This window comes from Phyllobates terribilis, unplaced genomic scaffold (assembly GCF_046119375.1).
Source record: "Phyllobates terribilis strain yellow unplaced genomic scaffold, ASM4611937v1 Scaffold_9__5_contigs__length_417890890, whole genome shotgun sequence".
Taxonomy (NCBI): Eukaryota; Metazoa; Chordata; class Amphibia; order Anura; family Dendrobatidae; genus Phyllobates; species Phyllobates terribilis.
This window is the reverse complement of record NW_027362769.1, coordinates 398,154,308-398,180,284: the sequence shown is the minus strand read 5'-3', so window position 1 is coordinate 398,180,284 and position 25,977 is coordinate 398,154,308. Positions and strand designations below refer to the sequence as shown.

Sequence of the window (25,977 nt, the reverse complement as noted above, 5' to 3'; positions counted from 1 at the left end):
GCCAACCGAGACTCACTCCACAAACAAATCTCTCCTAAAGGCTATAGGCACAAACAACCTCCCATGGGGAGTGTTAGATGGGGCATCATCTTGAGCATTCAGAATCCCATTCTCCAAATCGGAGTCCAATGCCGCCACCACAACTCCTTTCTGCAAAATGCTCTCCTCCTCCTCGGCACCGACCGTAGGAGAAAAGCTGCGAGATAAAGCATCGGCTTTAACGTTCTTAGTACCAGGGATATAGGTAACAGAAAAATGAAACCGAGAAAAAAATAGTGCCCACCTAGCTTGACGGGCATTCAAGCGCTTGGCAGCATCCAGATAGATCAAATTCTTATGATCTGTGAAAACCTGAATAGGAAATCTAGCGCCCTCCAAAAAATGACGCCAGTGTTCAAACGCAAGTTTAATAGCCAGCAACTCCCAATTTCCAACGTCATAATTCAGTTCGGGTTCTGAAAAATTTTTCGAAAAGAAGGCACAAGGTTGTACTCCACCCTTGTTCTCCTGAGACAAAACTGCTCTGACCCCCACCGATGAAGCATCGACCTCGACCAAAAAAGGTTTGGTCTAATCAGGCTGTATAAGGATAGGGACATAGAACCAACGCTATGGGTATATATATCATTCATAATCCAAAAATTGAAGTGGGGTATCCTATATCAACTATCATTATAAACCTATATTTGGAATAGTTAACTCCAAAAAACTATGACAATCAATATGATAAAAAATACACTTTATTAGATAACAAAAGAATTATTAAAAACAGTAGTTGTGATAAATGGGTATAGGGTGAGTAGTCAGTGAAAATCACAGAGAGATACATCAGCTATGTCAATACAATAAATGAATAAATAGGTAAATGCATCTCGGCAAGTTGATATTTCAATTGTGTGAAAGTATCCTATAAGCTTTTTAAGAGACCATATGTCCCATAAGACAAGTGCACATGAAAAGGGTATACAGTACGGACAGGATGACTAATCCTATGGTCCTCAAACTATAGGAAGAACTTACCCATAGCATAAATGTATAGTCTGCTGTGATCAACGCCCCGACGCGTGTTTCGCGTGGTGGACTTCCTCGGGGGGAGGTGTCTATAAGGATAGGGGAAGAACTGAACCTCTCTTTGAGATACTCAAACGCTTCAATGGCTTCAGTAGTACACTGGGCCGTATTCGCACTTTTCCTGGTGAGATCAGTTAGAGGTTTAACAATTACATAAAAATTCTTAATGAATTTCCTGTAATAATTGGCAAAACCCAAAAACCTCTGTATAGATTTCAAACCAATAGGCCTAGGCCATTCCTGCACAGCCTGAACCTTCACCGGGTCCATCTCAAAGCCCTAAAAGAAGACAATGTAGCCCAAAAAACTAATTTTCTGCACAGCGAACTCACATTTCTCCAGCTTAGCAAAGAGTGAATTATACTCAATAACTGCAATACCTCACGTACACTCTGCCAATGGGACTCTAGATCTGGTGAATAAGTCAAAATGTCATCCAAATACACAACCACATTGTTACCAATCAGAGGTCTCAGGATGTCATTAATAAGGTTCTGAAAAAATGCAGGTGCATTGGAAAGACCAAAAGGCATCACCAGATTCTCAAAATGACCCACAGGAGTGTTAAAAGCAGTCTTCCATTCACCGCCCTCCTTCATACATAAAAAATTGTATGCCCCTCGGAGATCAATTTTTGAGAACCACTTGGCTCCCACTAACTGGTTAAACAAGTCAGGAATTAACGGTAATGGGTAGGAATTGCGTACGGTAATCTTATTAATTTCACGAAAATCCAGACATGGACGTAAACCCCCGTCCTTTTTTTTAACAAAGAAAAATCCGACTGCCACAGGTGACTTAGAAAGTCTAATGTGACCAGCAGCCAGGCTAGTCTGTATGTACTCCTCCAAGGCCTTTCTCTCAGGGATAGTCAGATTAAACAAGCGACTTTTGGGAAGAGTAGCTCCAGGAACAAACTCAATGGCGCAATCATAATCCCTATGAGGAGGTAAACCTTGCGACTCCTCCTCCGAAAAAAACCCTCCAAAAATCTTGAATAGGTACAGGTAATGCCCCTTTTTCCAGAGCCGCAATGCGACCATTACAACATTTATCATAGCACTTCGGACTCCAAGAGTTAATCACATTAGTAGACCAGTCCAGTAAAGGATTGTGCAGTTTTAACCAAGGCAAACCTAGAACAACTGGAGAGGGCAAATTATCCAAAACAACCAAGTCCAAAATTTCTTGGTGAACACCATTGATAGTGAGAGGAAATGCTGCAGTCTTGTGAGTAATACATTTCAATTGCAACCACAGAAATAGGAGATGACAAAGGTTTGGATTTAAATTTAAGTTTTTCCAAAAACCCTTTATCAATCACATTAAGTGTTGAACCACAATCCACAAATACCTGAAATTCAATCAAATCTCCCTGCAGAGTAGTACACCCAGAAAGAAACACTCCTGCAGAGCGTAAACAAGCTATACGGACGTAACTGACCTTTTTTTTTTCTTTACTTAAACGACGCTCACAATACTTAATCAAATGATCAGCTTTACCACAATAAAGACACAAACCTTCGGCAAATCTCTGATCTCTTTCTTGAGAGCGGAGTGACATCGCCCCAACCTCCATTGGTTCTCCTCTGTCAGAGCAGATTTTCTGGAAACTAGGAACTGAAGTTACAGGAGTTTTTACATCATTGACCCTGGACGTTATTCTCCTGTCCACACAAACAGCTAACTGCATAGCTTCCTGTATAGTCTCAGGTGCAGGGAATACAATTAGCAAATCCTTAACCCTTTCACTCAGACCAGCAAGAAATAAAGTTTTCAGCGCCGAATCATTCCACTTAACTTCTGAAGCCCAGCTTCTAAAGTGTGTGCAATAATTTTCAACATCATAAGACCCCTGATTCAAACGTCTAAGTTCTGATTCAGCAGATGAGATTCGATCAGGATCGTCATATAATAGCCCCATAGCAGAAAAAAATTCTTCAACAAAACTTAAACACGGATCATTAGGATGGAGAGAAAAGGCCCAACCCTGTGGTTCTTTGCGCAAAAGTGACATAATAAAACCAATGCGCTGTGATTCATTCCCAGAGGATCTTGGTCTCAAACGAAAATATAACAAACAAGCATTTTTAAAGGAAAAAAAATCTTGCTGTTTACCATAAAAAACATCAGGCAGTCCTACCTTGGGTTCGACAAAATGCGCTTCAGGACAGCTACTCACGTGTTGCTGAAGCTCGGCCACCTCCAGAGACAATCCCTGCAGGCGTTGAGCCAACTCCTGGACGGAAACCATATTGATCCCCGAATTTCTTACCTTTACTTTTTTTTGTTTTTTTTTTGGGGCTGGACTTACTGTTATTATCTGCAACATAAACTAAGGAAAGATAGGGGAAAAGCTGTCCCTATAGTAAGACTAAGACGATGTAGCGGGCAGCCTGTTCCTTGTGAACAGACCCGCCTTTGTCCTCGGCTAGTCTGAACGGAGACCTATAGAATAAAGGGAGGGGTCCCTAAAAGAACTAAGGACTGGGGCAAAAATGGGACACCTCCTAACAGAAGTTGTTGCAGAGCAAAAAGACAAACTGAAAAAAAGTACTAGAGGTCCCAGAGGACCAAGCAAACTAGACAGAGATAGGCACCGAAGCACCTGGCTAGAGAGACAGGCAAAAAACACTGAAGTCCAGCAAAGCCAGAAGGGCGGAGATGGAATATATAGGCAGCTGGTCACGTGACCGCAAAACACAAGATAGCAAAACTAACAGGAGGGTTCTAACAGGTACCTAATGGCAGTCAAGCTACCTCTGGCGAGCACATGGAGGGCTATGCGGCCCTCCAAAGAAATGCCACCCCACACCATTACTGACCCACTGCCAAACCGGTCATTCTGAAGGATGTTGCAGGCAGCAGATCACTCTCCACGGCGTCTCCAGAGTCTGTCACGTCTGTCACATGTGCTCAGTGTGAACCTGCTTTCATCTGTGAAGAGCACAGGATGCCAGTGGCGACTTTGCCAATCCTGGTGTTCTGTGGCAAATGCCAAGCTTCCTGCACGGTGTTGGGCTGTGAGCACAACCCCCATCTGTGGACGTCGGGCCCTCATACCACCCTCATGGAGTCGGTTTCTAACCGTTTGTGCAGACACATGCACATTTGTGGCCTGCTGGAGGTCATTTTGCAGGGCTCTGGCAGTGCTCCTCCTGTTCCTCCTTGCACAAAGGCGGAGGTAGCAGTCCTACTGCTGGGTTGTTGCCCTCCTACGGCTCCCTCCACATCTTCTGGTGTACTGGCCTGTCTCCTGGTAGCGCCTCCAGCCTCTGGACACTACGCTGACAGACACAGCAAACCTTCTTGCCACAGCTCACATTGATGTGCCATTCTGGATGAGGTGCACTACCTGAGCAACTTCTGTGGGTTGTAGAGTCCATCTCATGCTACTACGAGTGTGAAAGCACAACCAACATTCAAAAGTGACCAAAACATCAGCCAGAAAGCATTGGTACTGAGATGTGGTCTGTGGTCCCCACCTGCAGAACCACTCCTTTATTGAGGGTGTCTTGATAATTGCCAATAATTTCCATCTATTGTCTATTCCATTTGCACAACAGCATGTGACATTGATTGTCAATCAGTGTTGCTTCCTAAGTGGACAGTTTGATTTCACAGAAGTTTCATTTACTTGGAGTTATATTCTGTTATTTCAGTGTTCCCTTTATTTTTTTTGAGCAGTGTATAACTCCTATATGTGTCTGTGACAGAAGCTATTTTGAAGGTAGTATTGGCCCCTTTATCTCTTGGACCCTTGGGCAGCTGCATAGGCTTTACCAATGATATACCCGTCTTTGGGAGACACCAAGATTGGGATAAGGTATTTTGGTGCTTTACGCAGATGAGGCAAATTGCAGCTCCCACCTACTGACACATTGTGCTGCACGCCACAAGCATTTCTTGGTCCATTAATGCATTGACCAACTGACACCATGTGACTGACAGTGTATATGACCCCATTCATTACATCCCAAAATGAATGCATACCAAATATACAAGGGCCGATACTATATATACTAAGGGACAACACTGTAGACAATTGAAAGAGAGGACAGACAGCAAGTAAATGGTGGGGGGGGGGGGACACAACTGGATAATCAACCCAGTTTTTGCGCAGCCAAATACCATTTACAATCAGTACCTTACAGGTGATGTCGGCTCTGCAGCGGCTCTCTTTATTTTGTTCCCCACCTGCTCTTGACCTTCGTAATGATCCCTCCAGGCCACGGCTGGTTACTGTCTCATTGACTTTTGATTCCTCGTCTTTGCAGCAGATCCACAAACCACGGCCCTGAAAATAACAATGTCACATATAGATATATACTGTGCCTGTACGCACTGTGCCCCCTAAGTGCAGTATGTGAATAACTAGCCAATGTGCCCCTCAAAATGTATGAAATTAGCCACTTTGTCACCATTAACGTTAAAGGGATTGTCTGGGCAGAAGATATTGAGTATGGATAGGTCATCCATGTGAGATTGGTGGGGGTCCATCACCTCAGCTCTAGTATTGGTATTGCACTTTTTTGGGGTCGTTTTCCCTTTGAACATCTCTGTAGAACTTCCCAGTATACCAGAAACAGAAAAACCAGGGGTGGATTAAGGGTAGCCAGGGCCACGGGCAGCTCAGACTGTGTACCCACCCCCCATGTGATGGGTCACGTGATGGATCAAAGGAAAGTGAGTGGGAAAAAGAGAGACCGAAAAAAAAATAGAGACAAAACAAAATGTGACCAATGTGATCAGATTGGTTCTGAAAAATGGCTGCCAAGTGAAATTATAACCTAAAAAACATCCATTAATAAATTTACCCTTCAATTAAAAAATACTTTAAATCATAGTATTGAACAGACCAATTATTTTTAATATGTAAAGAGAAAAAAAATCACATAAAAAAGACAGACAGACAGGTAACCTTGTAAACAGCAGTGTATGCATCTCTAAAAGTCATATGAGATGGACATGCACCGTTGGGTATATACAGTTGAAACCAGAAGTTTCCATCCACTATATAAAAAGACACATATTCAGGTTTTTATCTATATCTGACATGAAATCAGAATAAACCTTCCCGTTTTAGGTCAATTAGGATTACCATCATTTTTAATATTTGCCAAATGCCAGAATAATCAGAGAGAGAGAATGTTTTAAGGCATTTTTATTACTTACTGCAAAGTAAAAAGTTTCCATACACCAAGATTACTATGCCTTTAAACAATTCTGGACGGCCCATATGTTGATGTCATGTGTTTGGAAGCTTCTGATAGGTTTTTTGGCAACATCTGAGTTAATTAGAGACACACCTGTGGATGTATTTTAATGCACACCCGAAACACACTGTTTGTTTGTGTAGCATCATGGGAAAGTCTAAAGAAATCAGCCAAGATATCAGGAAGAGAATTGTGGACTTGCACAATTCTGGCTCATCCTTGAGTACAATTTCAAGATACCTGAAGGTGCCTCGTTCATCTGTACAAACAATTATACGCAAGTACAAACAAGATGGGAATGTCCAGCCATCATACCGCTCAGGAAGGAGACGGGTTCTGTGTCCCAGAGATGAGCGTGCTTTGGTCCAACATGTGCATATCAACCCAAGGACAAAAGCAAAAGACCTTGTGAAGATGATGGCGGAAGCTGGTAAGATTGTGTCAATATCCACAGTGAAACGAGTACTGTATCAACATGGGCTGAAAGGCCACTCTGCCAGGAAGAAGCCATTACTCCAAAAGAAACATTAAAAGCCAGATTAATGTTTGCAAATGCACACAGGAACAAAGACCTTCATTTTTGGAGACATGTCCTGAAGTCTGATGAAACTAAAATTGAACTTTTTGGGCATAATGACCATCGTTACGTTTGGAGGAAAAAGGGAGAAGCTTGGACGCCTAAGAACACCATCCCAACTGTGAAACACGGGGGTGGCTGCATCATGTTGTGGGGTTGTTTTGCTGCAGGAGGGACTGGTGCACTTCACAAAATAGATGGCATCATGAGAAAAGAAGATTATGTGTCAATACTGAAGCAACATCTCAAGACATCAGCCAGGAAGTTAAAGCTTGGGAGGAAATGGGTCTTCCTAATGGACAATGACCCGAAGCATACTGCCAAAATGGTAACAAAGTGGCTTAAGGATAACAAAGTCAATGTTTTGGAGTGGCCATCACAAAGCACTGATCTCAATCCTATTGAAAATTTACGGGCAAAGCTGAAAAGGCTGCGAGCAAGACGACCTACAAACCTGGATCAGTTACACCAGTTCTGTCAGGAGGAATCGGCCCGAATTCCCACCAACTATTGTGAGAAGCTTGTGGAAGGAGATCCCAAACGTGTGACCCAAGTCATTCAGTTTAAGGGCAATGGGACCAAATACTAATGAAATGGGTGGAAACTTCTGACTTTGCAGTAAGTAATAAAAATGCCTTACCTCTCTCATTATTCTGGCATTCGGCAAATATTAAAAATTATGGTAATCCTAAGTGACCTAAAACGGGAAAGGTTTATTCTGATTTCATGTCAGATATTGAGAAAAACATGTATACAGTACAGACCAAAAGTTTGGACACACTTTCTCATTTAAAGATTTTTCTGTATTTTCTTGACTATGAAAATTGTACATTCACACTGAAGGCATCAAAACTATGAATTACCACATGTGGAATTATATACTTAACAAAAAAGTGTGAAACAACTGAAAATATGTCTTATATTCTAGGTTCTTCACAGTAGCCACCTTTTGCTTTGATGACTGCTTTGCACACTCTTGGCATTCTCTTGATGAGCTTCAAGAGGTAGTCACCGGAAATGGTCTTCCAACAATCTTGAAGGAGTTCCCAGAGATGCTTAGCACTTGTTGGCCCTTTTGCCTTTACTCTGCGGTCCAGCTCACCCCAAACCATCTGGATTGGGTTCAGGTCTGGTGACTGTGGAGGCCAGGTCATCTGGCGTAGCCCCCATCACTCTCCTTCTTGGTCATATAGCCCTTACACAGCCTGGAGGTGTTTGGGGTCATTGTCCTGTTGAAAAATAAATGATGGTCCAACTAAACGTAAACCGTATAGAATAGCATGCCGCTGCAAGATGCTGTGGTAGCCATGCTGGTTCAGTATGCCTTCAATTTTGACTAAATCCCCAACTGTGCCACCAGCAAAGCACCCCCACACCATCACACCTCCTCCTGCGTGCTTCATGGTGGGAACCAGGCATGTAGAGTCCATCCGTTCACTTTTTCTGCGTCGCACAAAGACACGGTGTTCGGAACCAAAGATCTCAAATTTGGACTCATCAGACCAAAGCACAGATTTCCACTGGTCTAATGTCCATTCCTTGTGTTCTTTAGTCCAAACAAGTCTCTTCTGCTTGTTGCCTGTCCTTAGCAGTGGTTTCCTAGCAGCCATTTTACCATGAAGGCCTGCTGCACAAAGTCTCCTCTTAACAGTTGTTGTAGAGATGTGTCTGCTGCTAGAACTCTGTGTGGCATTGACCTGGTCTATAATCTGAGCTGCTGTTAACCTGCGATTTCTGAGGCTGGTGACTCAGATAAACTTATCCTCAGAAGCAGAGGTGACTCTTGGTCTTCCTTTCCTGGGGCGGTCCTCATATGAGCCAGTTTCTTTGTAGCGCTTGATGGTTTTTGAAACTGCACTTGGGGACACTTTCAAAGTTTTCCCAATTTTTTGGACTGACTGACCTTCATTTCTTAAAGTAATGATGGCCACTCGTTTTTCTTTACTTAGCTGCTTTTTTCTTGCCATAATACAAATTCTAACAGTCTATTCAGTAGGACTATCAGCTGTGTATCCACCAGACCAGACTTCTGCACAACACAACTGATGGTCTCAACCCCATTTATAAGGCACGAAATCCCACTTATTAAACCTGACAGGGCACACCTGTGAAGTGAAAACCATTTTCGGTGACTACCTCTTGAAGCGCATCAAGAGAATGCCAAGAGTGTGCAAAGCCGTCATCAAAGCAAAAGGTGGTTACTGTGAAGAGCCTAGGATATAAGACATATTTTCAGTTGTTTCACACTTTTTTGTTAAGTATATAATTCCACATGTGGTAATTCATAGTTTTGATGCCTTCAGTGTGAATGTACAATTTTCATAGTCAGGAAAATACAGAAAAATCTTTAAATGAGAAGGTGTGTCCAAACTTTTGGTCTGTACTTTATGTGTCTTTTATAAAGTGGATGGAAACTTCTGGTTTCAGCTGTATATATATTATTACAGTATATCTCAAGACACAGGTCATTTTCACAACTACTGACATCCAATTCTCAAAAAAGTATAATCAAAAGTAAAAATAAGAATTCCTACCCATCGTGCCAACAACAACATCTGAGTACACCTGGTGCATTTGGTAGCGAGTATGTGTGTACAGTACTTGGCATGAGATAAACACTTACGAGAAAGTCGCCGAGTCTTTGTTTCTCTTTAGTTTTGTGTATCTCCGGTAGCTTTTTGGTCCTTACTTACGATCCCTTTTCCACTCATTATTCAAGTTGTGAGAGAAGTTTCTGTAGACAAAAATCCCAAAACAATAAAGTGAGTGGGAGAATTAGATACCAAAAAAAAATAAATAAAGAGACAAAACAAAATGAGAGAGAGTGAGACATAATCAGAAAAAGAGAGAGACACAGAGACAGGATGAGGCAAAAAGAGTGAGACACGGAAAAATGTAGTTTCCTCCGGATGTATGTGATATCCGAAGTCGGAGAGAGTGAAGCTACCGCTGATTGGCTGCAGGGATTGCGTGACATAACAATGTTATGCGATCCACTGGAGAGACAGCGCCAGCAGTGGAGGTGAGTATAACTGTTGATATTTTACGAGGGGAAAACATACAGTACGTATTGAGAATAGGATGTCTGAGTAGTGGACTACGTCTTTAAGGAGTTAACAGCAGCCAGCGGAGTTCACCTCCACTTGCAGCTGTGACCGATTCTGGCTGTGACACACAGCCTTTATCTGCTGGGTAAGGAGTCACTCTCACTTGCGATTAAATCGGACGAATGCAATCCGATAAAAAAAGTTGGATTGCATTCGGTCCATTGTTAATCTATGAATCTGTGCTCATATGTATTTTTTTCAGCTCCGATTGGATCGTGTTCGGACTGAACAAAAACACAGCATACTGCGATTGCATTCGGAATTCGGATCGCACACACCCATATAAGTCTATGGGTACGTGCGATATCACCCGAGAGATGTGCGATTCCCGCTGATGCCGGCAACAGAGGACACGGAGAAATTAATTTCTCCTCCACAGCTGTGCTGCCATCCTCTCATGCGAGTGTGGCGCCCCTGCGGGTTCAGTCACCACAGAGGTACTGCATCTCACCCAGAGGTGTGGTACCCCCCTCTCAGGTAAAGTAAGGAGGGAGTACTGCCGGGACCCACCCACCTGCATCCAACACTACACCCTTCCAGACCAGCAGGCAGGGCAAGATGCACGGCCTTATGCGGAGCTCTGTCCCTGGTTGGAAGTGGGGGGAAACGAGAGAGGGGGAACCATGTAGTGGGTGTGGGTGGAGGAAGTAGAACAAGGGAGCACTTCAGTAGGAGTATAAAAAGGGGAGCCATCTTGAGAGAGTCAGTCCAGTCTGAGGAGACAGTCAGAGGAGAGTGTTGGGAGCAGGAGATCTGGAGGAGCTCTGCTCAGAGGAGAGAGGAGCGGGCCTAAATTGAGAGGCCCAGGAGGACAGGCTGGAAGAGGATGGGAGCAGAGGAAGGCTCCAGAAGTGAGGGGATCCCAGGGGCACGGGAAGTGCAGGAAGCCACCCGTGCGCCCGAATCTACAGGAATGTGGAGGGATCAGGCCACAAAGGGGACCAGCCCCTAACTAGTGGAGAACTACAAGGCTCAGCTAGAAACCGGAGACTACTGTAGTTTCAGGGTGCAGCTGCTCACAACCGCAACTAAATCGCTAAAAAGGTAGCCACATAGGATTCAGGGGACTGCACGTTGCCCGCCAAAATCCGAGGCTACCGGCTTGGGACACTGGTTGCGAAGCACAGGGCAGGAGGGTGAGAGCTGACGCGCCCAGGGGATGGGGACGACTCGGCGCCCGGGCCTTGTTGCCTGGTCTTGGGGATGTCGCGGTAGTCGGCTCCCAGGCCCGTACCCTGGGGTCACTCTTAAAAAGGGGAAAATTATATGTGATCGCAAATGTTCATGACGCCGCCTGTGGTGTCTGGTAAGGATTACCAGTGCTGTGGCAGTCCTCTGAGGCCGGAGTTCGGGCAGCTTAGTTGGTGCGACTCCCCACAGGTGGAGCGGGGCCTCAGGGCAGTGTAAGTGCGGGGAATGGATTGTAGAAGCAGGAAAGAGACGATGTAACAGTCCCGGAGGAAAAACGGGCACACACGCTGGGGTACACTTCAATACCTTTACTGATGGTGGAGCAGGTACGGTCCAGGGTACTTCAGGGTGAAGGGTGCATTTCCGGACTCTCCCCAGTGAGCGGGTGCAGGGCCTCCTCATTCATGTCTTTCCTCACTAAGCTTCTGGCCTGCCTGGAGCTAGGCCTAACTTGGTCTCTGTCTCTCACTTTCACCTGCTGACCTGGTGGTAGGGCCTTCTGCTGGAACTCACTCTCCCTGGTTGTGGGTCCTTCGTGACTCCTAGCCCTGGTACGTATCAGTGTTTGGTGAACTTGGGACCTGTAGTCTTCCAGGGGTTCCGGTGGTCCCTACTGGGTATAAAGGACCTGGTAGGCGCGGACCCGGTGTCCGGTATATGAATCGGGGTGAGCCTGGTATGCTCCTCTGCCCCCTATGTTACTCTCTTTCTCCACTCGCCTTCGGCCGCACTAGGGGCCCACACTAGGCTTCACACGTGCTGTAGGCCTTGACTCGCCTAAGCACTGCAGCAGGCACGCTGCTCTTCACCGCTCTCTGAGCGTCAGCACGCTCTCGGCTCTAGCTGAGCTCACTGAGTCTGTGTCTTCAACTCAACTCTGACACTGACTCTGAACTGAACTGAACTCCGAGCTCCAGTATATATGTCCCTATCCGGGCTCTCTCTGCTGGTCTGAGGTGGTAGGGTGGAGGTGTGTGAATGTGTTGAGGGCCTCTTGTGGAGAAGTCCATCCATGCACCCCTCTGGGATGTGTGGCACCAATGCGCAGCAGGGCGCCACAGAGCCAGCGCAGGAAGACGACCGAGGAAGGCACACAAAGTGGGGTCCCGTTATGTACTCCTGAAACACCTGGGAGTTGCCTTGGTAAACACAGGACGGCGTGGGAGGTTACCCTGGCGCTGGTAACCTGGAGTCTGACAACTGTGAGTAAATCTGAAGACTGCACCCCACTGTGTCCTAGAATTATTATCTGTGCCATCACCTGCACCACCCCGCACAGCAACATCTACCTCAAATCATCACTACACCGCCCTGGAGCTAAGCTGTGCCTGTGGAGAGCTGAACCAACTCTGCTCCGTGTAGCATCGGCGTCTCTGCCCCCTGCCAGGCAGAGACGCCGTCCCTCTCAACTCCGCGCTCCCCGCCCGGCGTCCTCCAGCGCTCCTTTTCCTGCTGCTGCGTGCGCGCGCAGCTTGCCGGGCACTGTGCTTAGGGCGCGCGCGCGCTCCCTCCTTCTTAAAGGAGACACCGCAACCAAGTCTTACTATGGTATCCAGCTGTGGACCCCAGCTCTTGGCACCTCCACGTTTTGCTGGCAACCCCGCTTTAGCTCGGGGCTTCATAAACCAGTGCACCCTGCACTTTGGACTCCTGGCACACCAGTTCATCTCCGATCGGGCTAAGGTAGCATTCATCATGTCTCATCTCACTGGTGACGCACTGGCATGGCTAAACCCCTGTGGGAGAGGGGGGATCCTCTGGTTTTCGATCTATCGTCCTTCCTTGTTGCTTTCCGGAAAGTCTTCTATGAACCAGGACGTAAATCCTCTGCTGCCTCCTCTCTGCTATGTCTCTGCCAAGGGAGTCTCACCGTGGGTCAATATGCCATACAGTTCCATACCCTCGCTTCTGAGCTCGCCTGGAACAACGAGACCCTGGTATCCATCTTCTGGGAGGGCCTTTCCGGTCGGATCAAGGACGAGCTAGCCGACCGCGACATTCCTACCACCCTGGACGACCTGGTGTCACTTGCTACCCGGATTGACATCCGATTCCATGAACGAGCTAAGGAGATTACCCGGGAGAGAGGATTCCCTCGCCACGCTCCTGTTCTCCCAAGACCTGTCTCCCAGTCAGCGAGTCCCCGGGCACGCTCACCTGAACCTCTGCCGATTGACCAAACCAGGATGGTCAAGTCTCGTCTGGAGACGCGCCGAGCAGAAGGGAGCTGCTTCTACTGTGGCAGTAAGGAGCATCTGATCCGTGCCTGTCCGGAGAAGCCGAGAAACTCCAATGTCTAGGACCGCTCGGAGAGGTCATCCTAGGCAAAAGTAAACCCTCTCCGTCCCTGACTTTGTCTGTCTCTATCTCCTGGGGAGAGAACCGTCTCTTTGAAATTGCTCACCTGGATTCTGGAGCTGCTGGAAACCTCATTTCCCAGTCCCTGGTAGAGAGATATCGGATTCCCACCAAACCTCTGGCTGAACCATTGGCAGTCACCTCCGTGGATGGAAGACTCCTTCCGGTGACCATCCTGCTTGTCACAGAACCTATAACCCTGCAGGTGGGAATGCTGCACTCTGAGAAGATCTCCTTCCATGTGCTGTCCGGACTCTCTCACCCCCTATTGCTAGGTCTACCCTGGCTTCAGAGACATTAACCCGTGCTGAACTGGCAATCCGGTGAAGTACTCCATTGGGGGCAGGATTGCCATAGGATCTGCCTGGTTACAGTTCGCCCGGCTCATCCTCCACCTACCCCGGCTAATTTACTCGGTCTTCCGGCACCTTACTGGTCCTATGCAGATGTCTTCGATAAAAAGGAAGCAGAGACACTGCCACCTCATAGGCCATATGATTGCCTGATCGACCTGGTACCCGATGCCACTCCACCCCATGGTCGCATTTACCCATTGTCGTCGGCCGAGACCCAGGCCATGTCAGAGTACATTGAGGAGAATCTGGCCAGGGGATTCATCCGGAAATCTACCTCTCCGGCTATAGCCGGATTCTTCTTCGTCAAGAAGAAAGATGGTTCATTACGCCCCTGTATTGACTATAGAGGACTCAACAAAATCACGGTCAAAAACAAATACCCCCTGCCGCTCAGTTCCGAGTTGTTTGACCGTCTTAAGGGAGCTAGGATCTTTACCAAGCTAGATCTACGTGGGGCGTATAGCCTGGTCCGGATCCGTCAAGGAGACGAGTGGAAGATGGCATTCAATACCCGGGACAGTCACTATGAATACCGTGTGATGCCCTTCGGTCTCGGCAATGCTCCCGCCGTCTTCCAAGAATTAGTCAACGACTTCTTCCGTGACCTTCTATATTCTTGCGTGGTGGTGTACCTGGACGACATCTTGGTCTTCTCTCCGGATCTTCCCACACACCGGAGGGATGTTCGTCAGGTCCTGCTTAGGCTCAGGCAGAATCACCTCTATGCAAAATTTGAGAAGTGCCTCTTCGAGCAGACCTCTCTTCCATTCCAGGGCTATGTTATCTCCCAGACAGGTCTACGAATGGATCCCGAGAAGCTCTCTGCTGTCCTAAAGTGGCCCTGTCCGGAGGGGTTGAAGGCGATTCAGCGATTCCTGGGCTTCGCCAACTACTATCGTCTCTTCATCCCGCACTTCTCTTCCCGGACTGCTCCCATCTCTGCGCTCACCCGTAAGGGAGCAACTCCCAAGGAATGGCCGCCAGAAGCTGAGGAGGCCTTCTTTCCTTAAAGCTAGCCTTCTCCTCTGCCCCAGTACTGCACCATCCGGACTGCAACAAACAGTTCTTCCTGGAGGTTGATGCTTCCTCCTCTGGAGTCGGAGCGGTGCTCACCCAAGAATCTTCATCCGGGAGAATGGTAACCTGCGGCTTCTTCTCCAAACTCTTCTACTCGTCATAGCAACTACTCCATATGAGACCGAGAACTGTTAGCCATTAAATTGGCGCTGGAGGAGTGGCGTTACCTGCTTGAAGGGGCTCTATACCCGGTGATCATCTATACGGATCACAAAAATCTAGCATATCTCCAGAATGCTCAAAGACTCAATCCGCGTCAGGCCCGGTGGTCTTTGTTCTTCGCCCACTTCGACTCTATCCTACATTACCGCCCGGTGGACAAGAATGTCAAAGCCGACGCCTTGTCCCGATCTTTCCTGTCCTCCGATCAAGAGGAGGAGCCTATGCACATCATCGAACCCTCCAAAGTGATGAATGTGGCCCCCTTGGATCTGACTCGTCTTCCACCCGGTAAGACGTTTGTAGCGGTAACAGATCGCGAGAAGGTTCTTCACTGGGGTCATTCATCTAAACTAGCCGGCCATGCCGGTCAGAAGAAGACCTTCCTGCTCATTACCCGGCATTACTGGTGGCCTACCCTGCGCAAGGATGTGGTAGACTTCGTCTCGGCCTGTTCGTCCTGTGCCCGCAACAAAGTTCCCAGACATCTTCCATCCGGCCACCTCCTGCCTCTTCTCGCACCTGCTGCCCCGTGGCAGCACATTGCTATGGACTTTATTACAGATCTCCCTGTCTCTGCCGGTTGTACAGTCATTTGGGTGGTCGCCGACCGCTTTTCTAAAATGGCCCACTTCATCCCTCTGCCTGGTCTCCCGTCTGCATCTGAGCTGGCTAAGGACTTCATCCTTCACATCTTCCGTCTCCATGGCCTACCCCTCCACATTGTGTCGGATCGAGGGGTTCAGTTCACCTCACGCTTCTGGAGAGCTACTTGTAAGCTGCTGGATGTCACCCTGTATTTCTCCTCCGCTTACTATCCACAGTCCAATGGCCAAGTGGAGCGTATCAACCAGATCCTTACCAGCTACCTCCGGCACTTTGTTAGCGCTCACCATACCGATTTTGTGGAGCTCCTACCATGGGCCGAGTTCTCCTACAACAACCATAAGAGCGAATCTACTTCCAAGTCCCCGTTCTTTGTGGTCTACGGTCAACATCCCCGGATTCCATTTCCCGTCTCCGCTTCTGTGGACAACCCTGCCGCGGAGTCTCTGGTCAGCGAATTCTCCACCATTTGGGAAAATACTAGGTCCGCACTTCTTCAGTCCTCCGAGCGGATGAAGAAACATGCTGACAAAAGAAGTCTGGATCCGCCTCAATTCCGTCCGGGAGATAAAGTCTGGCTCTCTTCCAAACATGTCTGGCTCAAAATACCCTCCTATAAGTTGGGTCCTCAGTTCATCGGTCCATTTGAAGTCCTCAAACAAATCAACCCAGTGGCCTACAAGTTAAAACTCCCGGCCACCTTGCGGATTCCCAACTCCTTCCACGTATCTCTCCTCAAACCAGTTGTGTTTAATTCTTTTTCCAACAATCCAGGTACTCCCCCTGCTCCGGTTTCCACTGAGGACGTTTTTGAGGTAGAGAACATTCTGGCCACCAAGAGGGTGAGAGGAAAAACCTTTTTTCTGGTGGATTGGAAGGGGTTTGGCCCAGAGGAGAGAACCTGGGAACCCAGGGAGAACATTCATGCCCCTCTTCTCCTTGAAAAATTTCTTTCTGGGGCGTAAAGGGGGGTACTGTAGAATCGGCGTCTCTGCCCCCTGCTAGGCAGAGACGCCATCCCTCTCACCTCCGCTCTCCTCGCGCTCCCCGCCCGGCGTCCTCCAGCGCTCCTCTTCCTGCTGCTGCGTGCGCGTGCAGCTTCCCGGGCACTGTGCTTAGGGCGCGCGCGCGCCCTCCCTCCTTCTTAAAGGGGCCGCGCGCGCTGTCCTAAGGAGTCCCCGGCCAATTGCCGGAGGTCCTCCTTTATATAAGGCACCTCCTCCAAAATGGAGGTGCCCGAGCAATAGTTGTAGCACAGTATACTTACCTCTGCTTCAACCCTCAGGTCCCGCTGCTAGCCTGTTACCTGCATGTTACCTGCCAGCCCTCTTACCTGCCGTACCTGCCAGCCCGCTTACCTGCCTGTTACCTGCCGTGCCTGCCAGCACGCTTACCTGGAAGCACCTGCTTGTTACCTGCCATGCCTACCTGGAGGCTCCCACTTGCTACCTGCCGTGCCTACCTGGAGGCTCCTGTCCGTCACTTACCGTGACCACCTGTCAGCCTACCTAGAGACTCCTGCCTGTCGCCTGCCATGTCTGCCAGTCCATCTATCCGGATCACTCGTCAGCCTGCCTGCTGTGCCCATCGGCAATACCGGTCAGTCCCAACTATCTGTACTGTGGGAGTCACCTGTTCCCTTACAGGGTCGTCCCCAGAGTAGCACCTGGTCCCTCTGCTCGGACCCTCCCTGGTCACGGAGTCGATTGAGCCGCCGTACAACCTTGGTCGCTCCGAGTTGATACCTAGTTAAGCCCCTCTGGGGCCCTCCTTGCACCGCAGCACAGAGGTTCCACCTCCCGGACCTGTAACACTGCGTCACCATCAGCTCCAGAGGATCTGCACCGCAGCGGCGGCCACATATAGCTGCATACTACAGGTGGCGCCACGAACATTATAAATATAAAAACTTTATTCCATTTTCTTTATTCCCCTTGTATTGACCGTCCTGGGTCACGGACCAGGTCACTGCCACTGTGACATCCCCCCGCATCGACCGGCCCGGCTACCGAGTACCGAGGGGGTGCGTCACGAGACAATCGGAACACAGAACACAGACACTCGGATCACTCTCGCAGTAGAGCAGGAGCCAAGTGTCATTAGCATATTGCATCTGATGCCATACGCCAGTGGGACCCCGGCCTATGGGCCAGATTCAGCCTCAGTACCTACTCAGTACCTGCTCTCGACTTGCACCATACATGAACCATACGGTGAATGTTGGAAGGGGTGTTAAAGGGAACCTGTCATGTTAAAAAACGTTATGAACATGCAGATGTGGGGTTGATCTGCAGGTTAATAGTGTTCTGTAGCCCTGCGGACGCAACACTGGGAGCCCCGCTGCCAGGAGGAGATGAACTTTATTCCTCCCAGCAGCCTTGGCCTTTGGGCTCGATCATACGAGCGTATAACTCGGACGAGAAAAAATAGTACCACTTTTCTTGATTTTGTGACTGCAGCTTTTCAGTAGGGGTGCGGCCGGTACGGCTTCAGTCACCGCTCGGTGCATAGTGAGTAGCGGCTGTAACCACGTCCCTGTACTGAATGAAAGCTGGCTCCAATACTTTGGGCTCGAGTGTGGTTACAGCCGTGAAGCCATGCCAGCCGCACCTCTATGACCGAAAGCCTGAGGCTGCCGAGAGGGATAAAGTATAATTACTCCCGGCAGAGGGGCTCTCAGTGCACCAGTCACATGGCTTCAGAACACTACTAACCTGCAGATTAACCGCATGACTGCATGTTAATAGTGTTTCTTTTTACTTGACAGGTTCCCTTTAAAGGGTTTGTTTGATTTCTACGCAGACTCTGAAATAGTGACTGTGGGATAAATGCACAGAAGCAGAATTTGCAGCAGTGCTTTGTATCTAAAGGCAATGGGCCATTATTGTTATGGATAAAATGTGGGGGATGGGAGTGTAATTGAAACTACATGGGGTTTTTTTTCAGCGTTTTTTTCATCACCCATTACTTCCAATGGGTGAAAAAAACACTGAAAGAAGTGACATGCTCTATTGTGCAAAAAAACATGCAAGGCACAAAATCCTGATAAAAAAAAATAACAAGATGTGAGCATGAGATTTGAAATTTCTGGAATCTCATAGACTTTGCTGGTACTGTAAAATGCAAATAACAAAATGTAGTTGGTGTAAAAATGTGGAACAAAATCTGCAACATCAAAAACGCACCAAATACTCATAGTGTGGACTTAGTCTACCTGTGATTAAAAATAAAGCATCTAAATCTGTATGAAAAATTGTGACTCCTCCTGACGAGGGTATGTACAGGCGTGTGCTGTCTGAGCTCACCGGACAGCAGATGACCAGATAATGACCTGTGTGCACACAGCGATGCCGTCTGAGCTCACCGGACAGCAGACGACCAGATAATGACCTGTGTGCACACAGCGATGCCGTCTGAGCTCACCGGACAGCAGACGACCAGATAATGACCTGTGTGCACTCAGCGATGCCGTCTGAGCTCAGCGGACAGCAGACGACCAGATAATGACCTGTGTGCACTCAGCGATGCTGTCTGAGCTCAGCGGACAGCAGACGACCAGATAATGACCTGTGTGCACACAGCGATGCCGTCTGAGCTCACCGGACAGCAGACGACCAGATAATGACCTGTGTGCGCACAGCGATGCCGTCTGAGCTCACCGGACAGCAGACGACCAGATAATGACCTGTGTGCACTCAGTGATGCCGTCTGAGCTCAGCGGACAGCAGACGACCAGATAATGACCTGTGTGCACACAGCGATGCCGTCTGAGCTCACCGGACAGCAGACGACCAGATAATGACCTGTGTGCACACAGCGATGCCGTCTGAGCTCACCGGACAGCAGACGACCAGATAATGACCTGTGTGCACTCAGCGATGCCGTCTGAGCTCAGCGGACAGCAGACGACCAGATAATGACCTGTGTGCACTCAGCGATGCCGTCTGAGCTCAGCGGACAGCAGACGACCAGATAATGACCTGTGTGCACACAGCGATGCCGTCTGAGCTCACCGGACAGCAGACGACCAGATAATGACCTGTGTGCGCACAGCGATGCCGTCTGAGCTCACCGGACAGCAGACGACCAGATAATGACCTGTGTGCACTCAGCGATGCCGTCTGAGCTCAGCGGACAGCAGACGACCAGATAATGACCTGTGTGCACACAGCGATGCCGTCTGAGCTCACCGGACAGCAGACGACCAGATAATGACCTGTGTGCACACAGCGATGCCGTCTGAGCTCACCGGACAGCAGACGACCAGATAATGACCTGTGTGCACTCAGCGATGCCGTCTGAGCTCACCGGACAGCAGACGACCAGATAATGACCTGTGTGCACTCAGCGATGCCGTCTGAGCTCAGCGGACAGCAGACGACCAGATAATGACCTGTGTGCACACAGCGATGCCGTCTGAGCTCACCGGACAGCAGACGACCAGATAATGACCTGTGTGCGCACAGCGATGCCGTCTGAGCTCACCGGACAGCAGACGACCAGATAATGACCTGTGTGCGCACAGCGATGCCGTCTGAGCTCAGCGGACAGCAGACGACCAGATAATGACCTGTGTGCACTCAGCGATGCCGTCTGAGCTCAGCGGACAGCAGACGACCAGATAATGACCTGTGTGCACACAGCGATGCCGTCTGAGCTCACCGGACAGCAGACAACCAGATAATGACCTGTGTGCACACAGCGATGCCGTCTGAGCTCACCGGACAGCAGACGACCAGATAATGACCTGTGTGCACTCAGCGATGCCGTCTGAGCTCAGCGGACAGCAGACGACCAGATAATGACCTGTGTGCACTCAGCGATGCTGTCTGAGCTCAGCGGACAGCAGACGACCAGATAATGACCTGTGTGCACACAGCGATGCCGTCTGAGCTCACCAGACAGCAGACGACCAGATAATGACCTGTGTGCGCACAGCGATGCCGTCTGAGCTCACCGGACAGCAGACGACCAGATAATGACCTGTGTGCACACAGCGATGCCGTCTGAGCTCACCGGACAGCAGACGACCAGATAATGACCTGTGTGCACTCAGCGATGCCGTCTGAGCTCAGCGGACAGCAGACGACCAGATAATGACCTGTGTGCACTCAGCGATGCCGTCTGAGCTCACCGGACAGCAGATGACCAGATAATGACCTGTGTGCACTCAGTGATGCCGTCTGAGCTCAGCGGACAGCAGACGACCAGATAATGACCTGTGTGCACTCAGCGATGCCGTCTGAGCTCACCGGACAGCAGATGACCAGATAATGACCTGTGTGCGCACAGCGATGCCGTCTGAGCTCACCGGACAGCAGACGACCAGATAATGACCTGTGTGCGCACAGCGATGCCGTCTGAGCTCACCGGACAGCAGACGACCAGATAATGACCTGTGTGCACTCAGCGATGCCGTCTGAGCTCAGCGGACAGCAGACGACCAGATAATGACCTGTGTGCACACAGCGATGCCGTCTGAGCTCACCGGACAGCAGACGACCAGATAATGACCTGTGTGCACACAGCGATGCCGTCTGAGCTCACCGGACAGCAGACGACCAGATAATGACCTGTGTGCACTCAGCGATGCCGTCTGAGCTCAGCGGACAGCAGACGACCAGATAATGACCTGTGTGCACTCAGCGATGCCGTCTGAGCTCACCGGACAGCAGACGACCAGATAATGACCTGTGTGCACTCAGCGATGCCGTCTGAGCTCAGCGGACAGCAGACGACCAGATAATGACCTGTGTGCACACAGCGATGCCGTCTGAGCTCACCGGACAGCAGACGACCAGATAATGACCTGTGTGCGCACAGCGATGCCGTCTGAGCTCACCGGACAGCAGACGACCAGATAATGACCTGTGTGCACTCAGCGATGCCGTCTGAGCTCAGCGGACAGCAGACGACCAGATAATGACCTGTGTGCACACAGCGATGCCGTCTGAGCTCACCGGACAGCAGACGACCAGATAATGACCTGTGTGCACACAGCGATGCCGTCTGAGCTCACCGGACAGCAGACGACCAGATAATGACCTGTGTGCACTCAGCGATGCCGTCTGAGCTCAGCGGACAGCAGACGACCAGATAATGACCTGTGTGCACTCAGCGATGCTGTCTGAGCTCAGCGGACAGCAGACGACCAGATAATGACCTGTGTGCACACAGCGATGCCGTCTGAGCTCACCGGACAGCAGACGACCAGATAATGACCTGTGTGCGCACAGCGATGCCGTCTGAGCTCACCGGACAGCAGACGACCAGATAATGACCTGTGTGCACACAGCGATGCCGTCTGAGCTCACCGGACAGCAGACGACCAGATAATGACCTGTGTGCACTCAGCGATGCCGTCTGAGCTCAGCGGACAGCAGACGACCAGATAATGACCTGTGTGCACTCAGCGATGCCGTCTGAGCTCACCGGACAGCAGATGACCAGATAATGACCTGTGTGCACTCAGTGATGCCGTCTGAGCTCAGCGGACAGCAGACGACCAGATAATGACCTGTGTGCACTCAGCGATGCCGTCTGAGCTCACCGGACAGCAGATGACCAGATAATGACCTGTGTGCACTCAGTGATGCCGTCTGAGCTCAGCGGACAGCAGACGACCAGATAATGACCTGTGTGCGCACAGCGATGCCGTCTGAGCTCACCGGACAGCAGACGACCAGATAATGACCTGTGTGCACTCAGCGATGCCGTCTGAGCTCAGCGGACAGCAGACGACCAGATAATGACCTGTGTGCACACAGCGATGCCGTCTGAGCTCACCGGACAGCAGACGACCAGATAATGACCTGTGTGCACACAGCGATGCCGTCTGAGCTCACCGGACAGCAGACGACCAGATAATGACCTGTGTGCACTCAGCGATGCCGTCTGAGCTCAGCGGACAGCAGACGACCAGATAATGACCTGTGTGCACTCAGCGATGCTGTCTGAGCTCAGCGGACAGCAGACGACCAGATAATGACCTGTGTGCACACAGCGATGCCGTCTGAGCTCACCGGACAGCAGACGACCAGATAATGACCTGTGTGCGCACAGCGATGCCGTCTGAGCTCACCGGACAGCAGACGACCAGATAATGACCTGTGTGCACTCAGTGATGCCGTCTGAGCTCACCGGACAGCAGACGACCAGATAATGACCTGTGTGCACTCAGCGATGCCGTCTGAGCTCAGCGGACAGCAGACGACCAGATAATGACCTGTGTGCACTCAGCGATGCCGTCTGAGCTCACCGGACAGCAGATGACCAGATAATGACCTGTGTGCACTCAGTGATGCCGTCTGAGCTCAGCGGACAGCAGACGACCAGATAATGACCTGTGTGCACTCAGCGATGCCGTCTGAGCTCACCGGACAGCAGATGACCAGATAATGACCTGTGTGCACTCAGTGATGCCGTCTGAGCTCAGCGGACAGCAGACGACCAGATAATGACCTGTGTGCGCACAGCGATGCCGTCTGAGCTCACCGGACAGCAGACGACCAGATAATGACCTGTGTGCACTCAGCGATGTCTCATACGATGGTCGATGTGTAAAAAGGTGCAACATGCAACAGGACGGGCAGGCCAGTGCATTAGTAACGAGCGGCTCCTTGTCCCCTCCACTGTGAGGACAAGGACATGAAGCTGATCTGACTGCACCGACTGCTGTGGGAATCCGGCCAACAAGATAACGGCATTTGCGAAAACCATATAAATAAGTGAAGCAGAATGTCAGGACTGACTCACCCGACACAGCGGAGCTGCAGAAGCCTCCACCGCGCACACTGCCTGTCCTGGATCTGTGAGGATACAGTGACGACACCATATATATATATATATATAAATATATATAAATATATAAGGGCGGGGGTAGGAGCTTCTAATGAACGAGATGATTTCTCAGAAAGCCGATTTATTTTCACTTTCTGTTTGATTCAAATCTTGTTGTTTATTAATTTCAAGCTCTGACCATTGACCCTTTCTAACTGGAAAGAGATACAGTCATGGCCGAAAGTGTTGGCACCCTTGAAATTGTTATAAAAAATGAAGTATTTCTTCCAGAACACTATTACAATTCCACATGTTTTGTTATACACAGGTTTATTTCCTTTTTATATTGGAGCAACACAAAAAAAAAACAGAGAACAGAAGGCAAATTGGAGATAATTTCACAGAAAACTCCAGAAATGGGCCGGACAGAATTGTTGGCACCCTCAACTTAATATTTGGTTGCGCCCCCTTTGGAATTAATACCTGCAATCAGTCACTTCCTATAACCATCAGCTTCTTCCTCCTCAGCCGGGATCTCGGACTCTTCTTACAATCTGCTCCAGGTCTCATATGTGAAGACGTCTTCTCCCAACAGCCATTGTAAGATCTCTCCCCAGGTGATCAATGGGATTTAGATCCGGACTCATTGCTGCCACTTCAGAACTCTTCAGCGCTTTGTTTCCATCATTTCTGAGGGCTTCTTGAAGTATGTTTGAAGTCATTGTCCTGCTGGAAGACCCATGAAAGAGGACGCAAACCCAGCTTTCTGACACTGGGCGCTACATTGCCAATCCTTTGTAATCTTCAGATTTAATGATGCCTTACACACAGTCAAGGCACCCAGTGCCAGAGGCAGCAAAACAACCCCAAAACATCTTTGAACCTCCACCATATCTGACTGTAGGTATTGTGTTCTTTTCTTTGTAGGCCTCATTCCATTTTCCGTAAACAGTAGAATGATGTGCTTTACCAAAAAGCTCTATCTTGGTCTCATCTGCCCACAAGACTCTTTCCCACAAGGATTTTGGTTTACTCACGTACATTTTGCCAAACTGCAGTATAGCTTTTTCATGTCTCTGTGTCAGCAGTAGGTTCCTCCTGGGTCTCCTGCCATAGCATTTCATTTCCTTCAAATGTGGACGGATAGTTTGTGTCGACACTGATGCACCCTGAGCCTGTAGGACAGCTGGAATTTCTTTGGACCTTGATTGGGGCTGCTTATCCACCATCCAGACTATCCTGCATGGCAACCTTCTATCAATTTTTCTCTGCCGTCCACGTCCAAGGAGATTAGCTACAGTGCCAGGAGTTGTAAATTTCTTGATTATGTTGCACACCGTGGACAAAGGAACATCAAGATCTCTAGAGATGAACTTGTAACCTTGAGATTATTGATAGTGTTCAAAAACATTGGTTCTCGAGTCCTCAGATAGTTCTCTTCTCCTCTTTCTGTTCTCCATGCTTAGAGTGGTACACACAGACTCATAATGCAAAGATTGAGTCACCTTCTCCCCTCTTTATCTGGTTTCAGGTGTGATTTTTATATTGCCCACACCTGTTGTTTGCCAGAAGTGAGTGTGAACGAGCATCACATGCTGGAAACAAAGTTGTTTACCCACAATTTTGGAAAGGTGACAACAATTTTGTTTTTGGGGTTTTATGGGAAATGATGTCCAATTTGCCTTTTTTTCTCAGTTTTTTTTGTGTTGTTCCAATACACACAAAAGAAATGAACGTGTATAACAAAACATGTGTAAATGCAATAATTTTCTGGGGGAAATACTTCATATTCTGGAACAATTTCAAGGGTGCCAACACTTTCGACCATGAGTGTATGGTGTGAAGTTGGTAAAGTAGAAGCTGGTCTGACGCATCCCCACAATTCATACATAGAAAGCTTGGATTGTAGTGACTGGAAGAATTGGTTAGCAGAGGAAGTGGTATTAGTGACATGCACAATCCAGTAATGCTGCCATACTGTACACATCTCTTTGAAGCAGCCACCGTCCGTTCTCTGCTTCGCTCTTGAATTGCTGTGGTGGCCTGACCAAACGTCCTGATCTCCTCCGCTGGGCCCTGCGGGTACATCCCCCTACATTTTCCTGTAATCCTTGGATGTTACAGCCACTCTGCCATGTTACATACATAAATAATACTGCCATAATGTACACATAAATAATGCTGCAATACTCTACAAATAAAAAACTGCACAGAACAGTTGGCTGACACGGTTGTGTTTTGAGATAACAGATATGTCATAACCACATACAACCAAAAAATGTACAACCTGACAGACAGGAGCAGAGAAGGGTGTTGTGTCCGTGTCTCTACCGACGGGATAAAAGTCACCAACAGTTAAGCAAGAACCGCTGCTGTACTGGACCCCATCTCTAGTACTTCTGACCCTTGTGGTTCTACACTCCTGAGCACCTGATGAGCGGGAAGAATTCTAATCATTTTCACACTGTGGAGCGTCACAT

General features: G+C 48.9%; 1 protein-coding gene across 2 annotated transcripts in view; it reads right to left on the bottom strand.

Moving 5' to 3' along the window:
• LOC141162600 (up-regulator of cell proliferation-like) overlaps positions 1–25,977 on the bottom strand; it is a 227,259-nt gene that overhangs the window by 136,416 nt on the left and 64,866 nt on the right. The window contains exons 1-3 of one of the 2 annotated variants that reach the window (XM_073648864.1): positions 23,474–23,587; positions 9,488–9,598; positions 5,219–5,368 (exon numbers count right to left, since the gene is read on the bottom strand). The gene's annotated coding sequence lies outside the window, so the exon portion shown is untranslated. Of the gene's footprint in view, positions 1–5,218; positions 5,369–9,487; positions 9,599–23,473; positions 23,588–25,977 lie in introns of those variants that run through there. The other variant, XM_073648865.1, reaches the window with a different exon arrangement.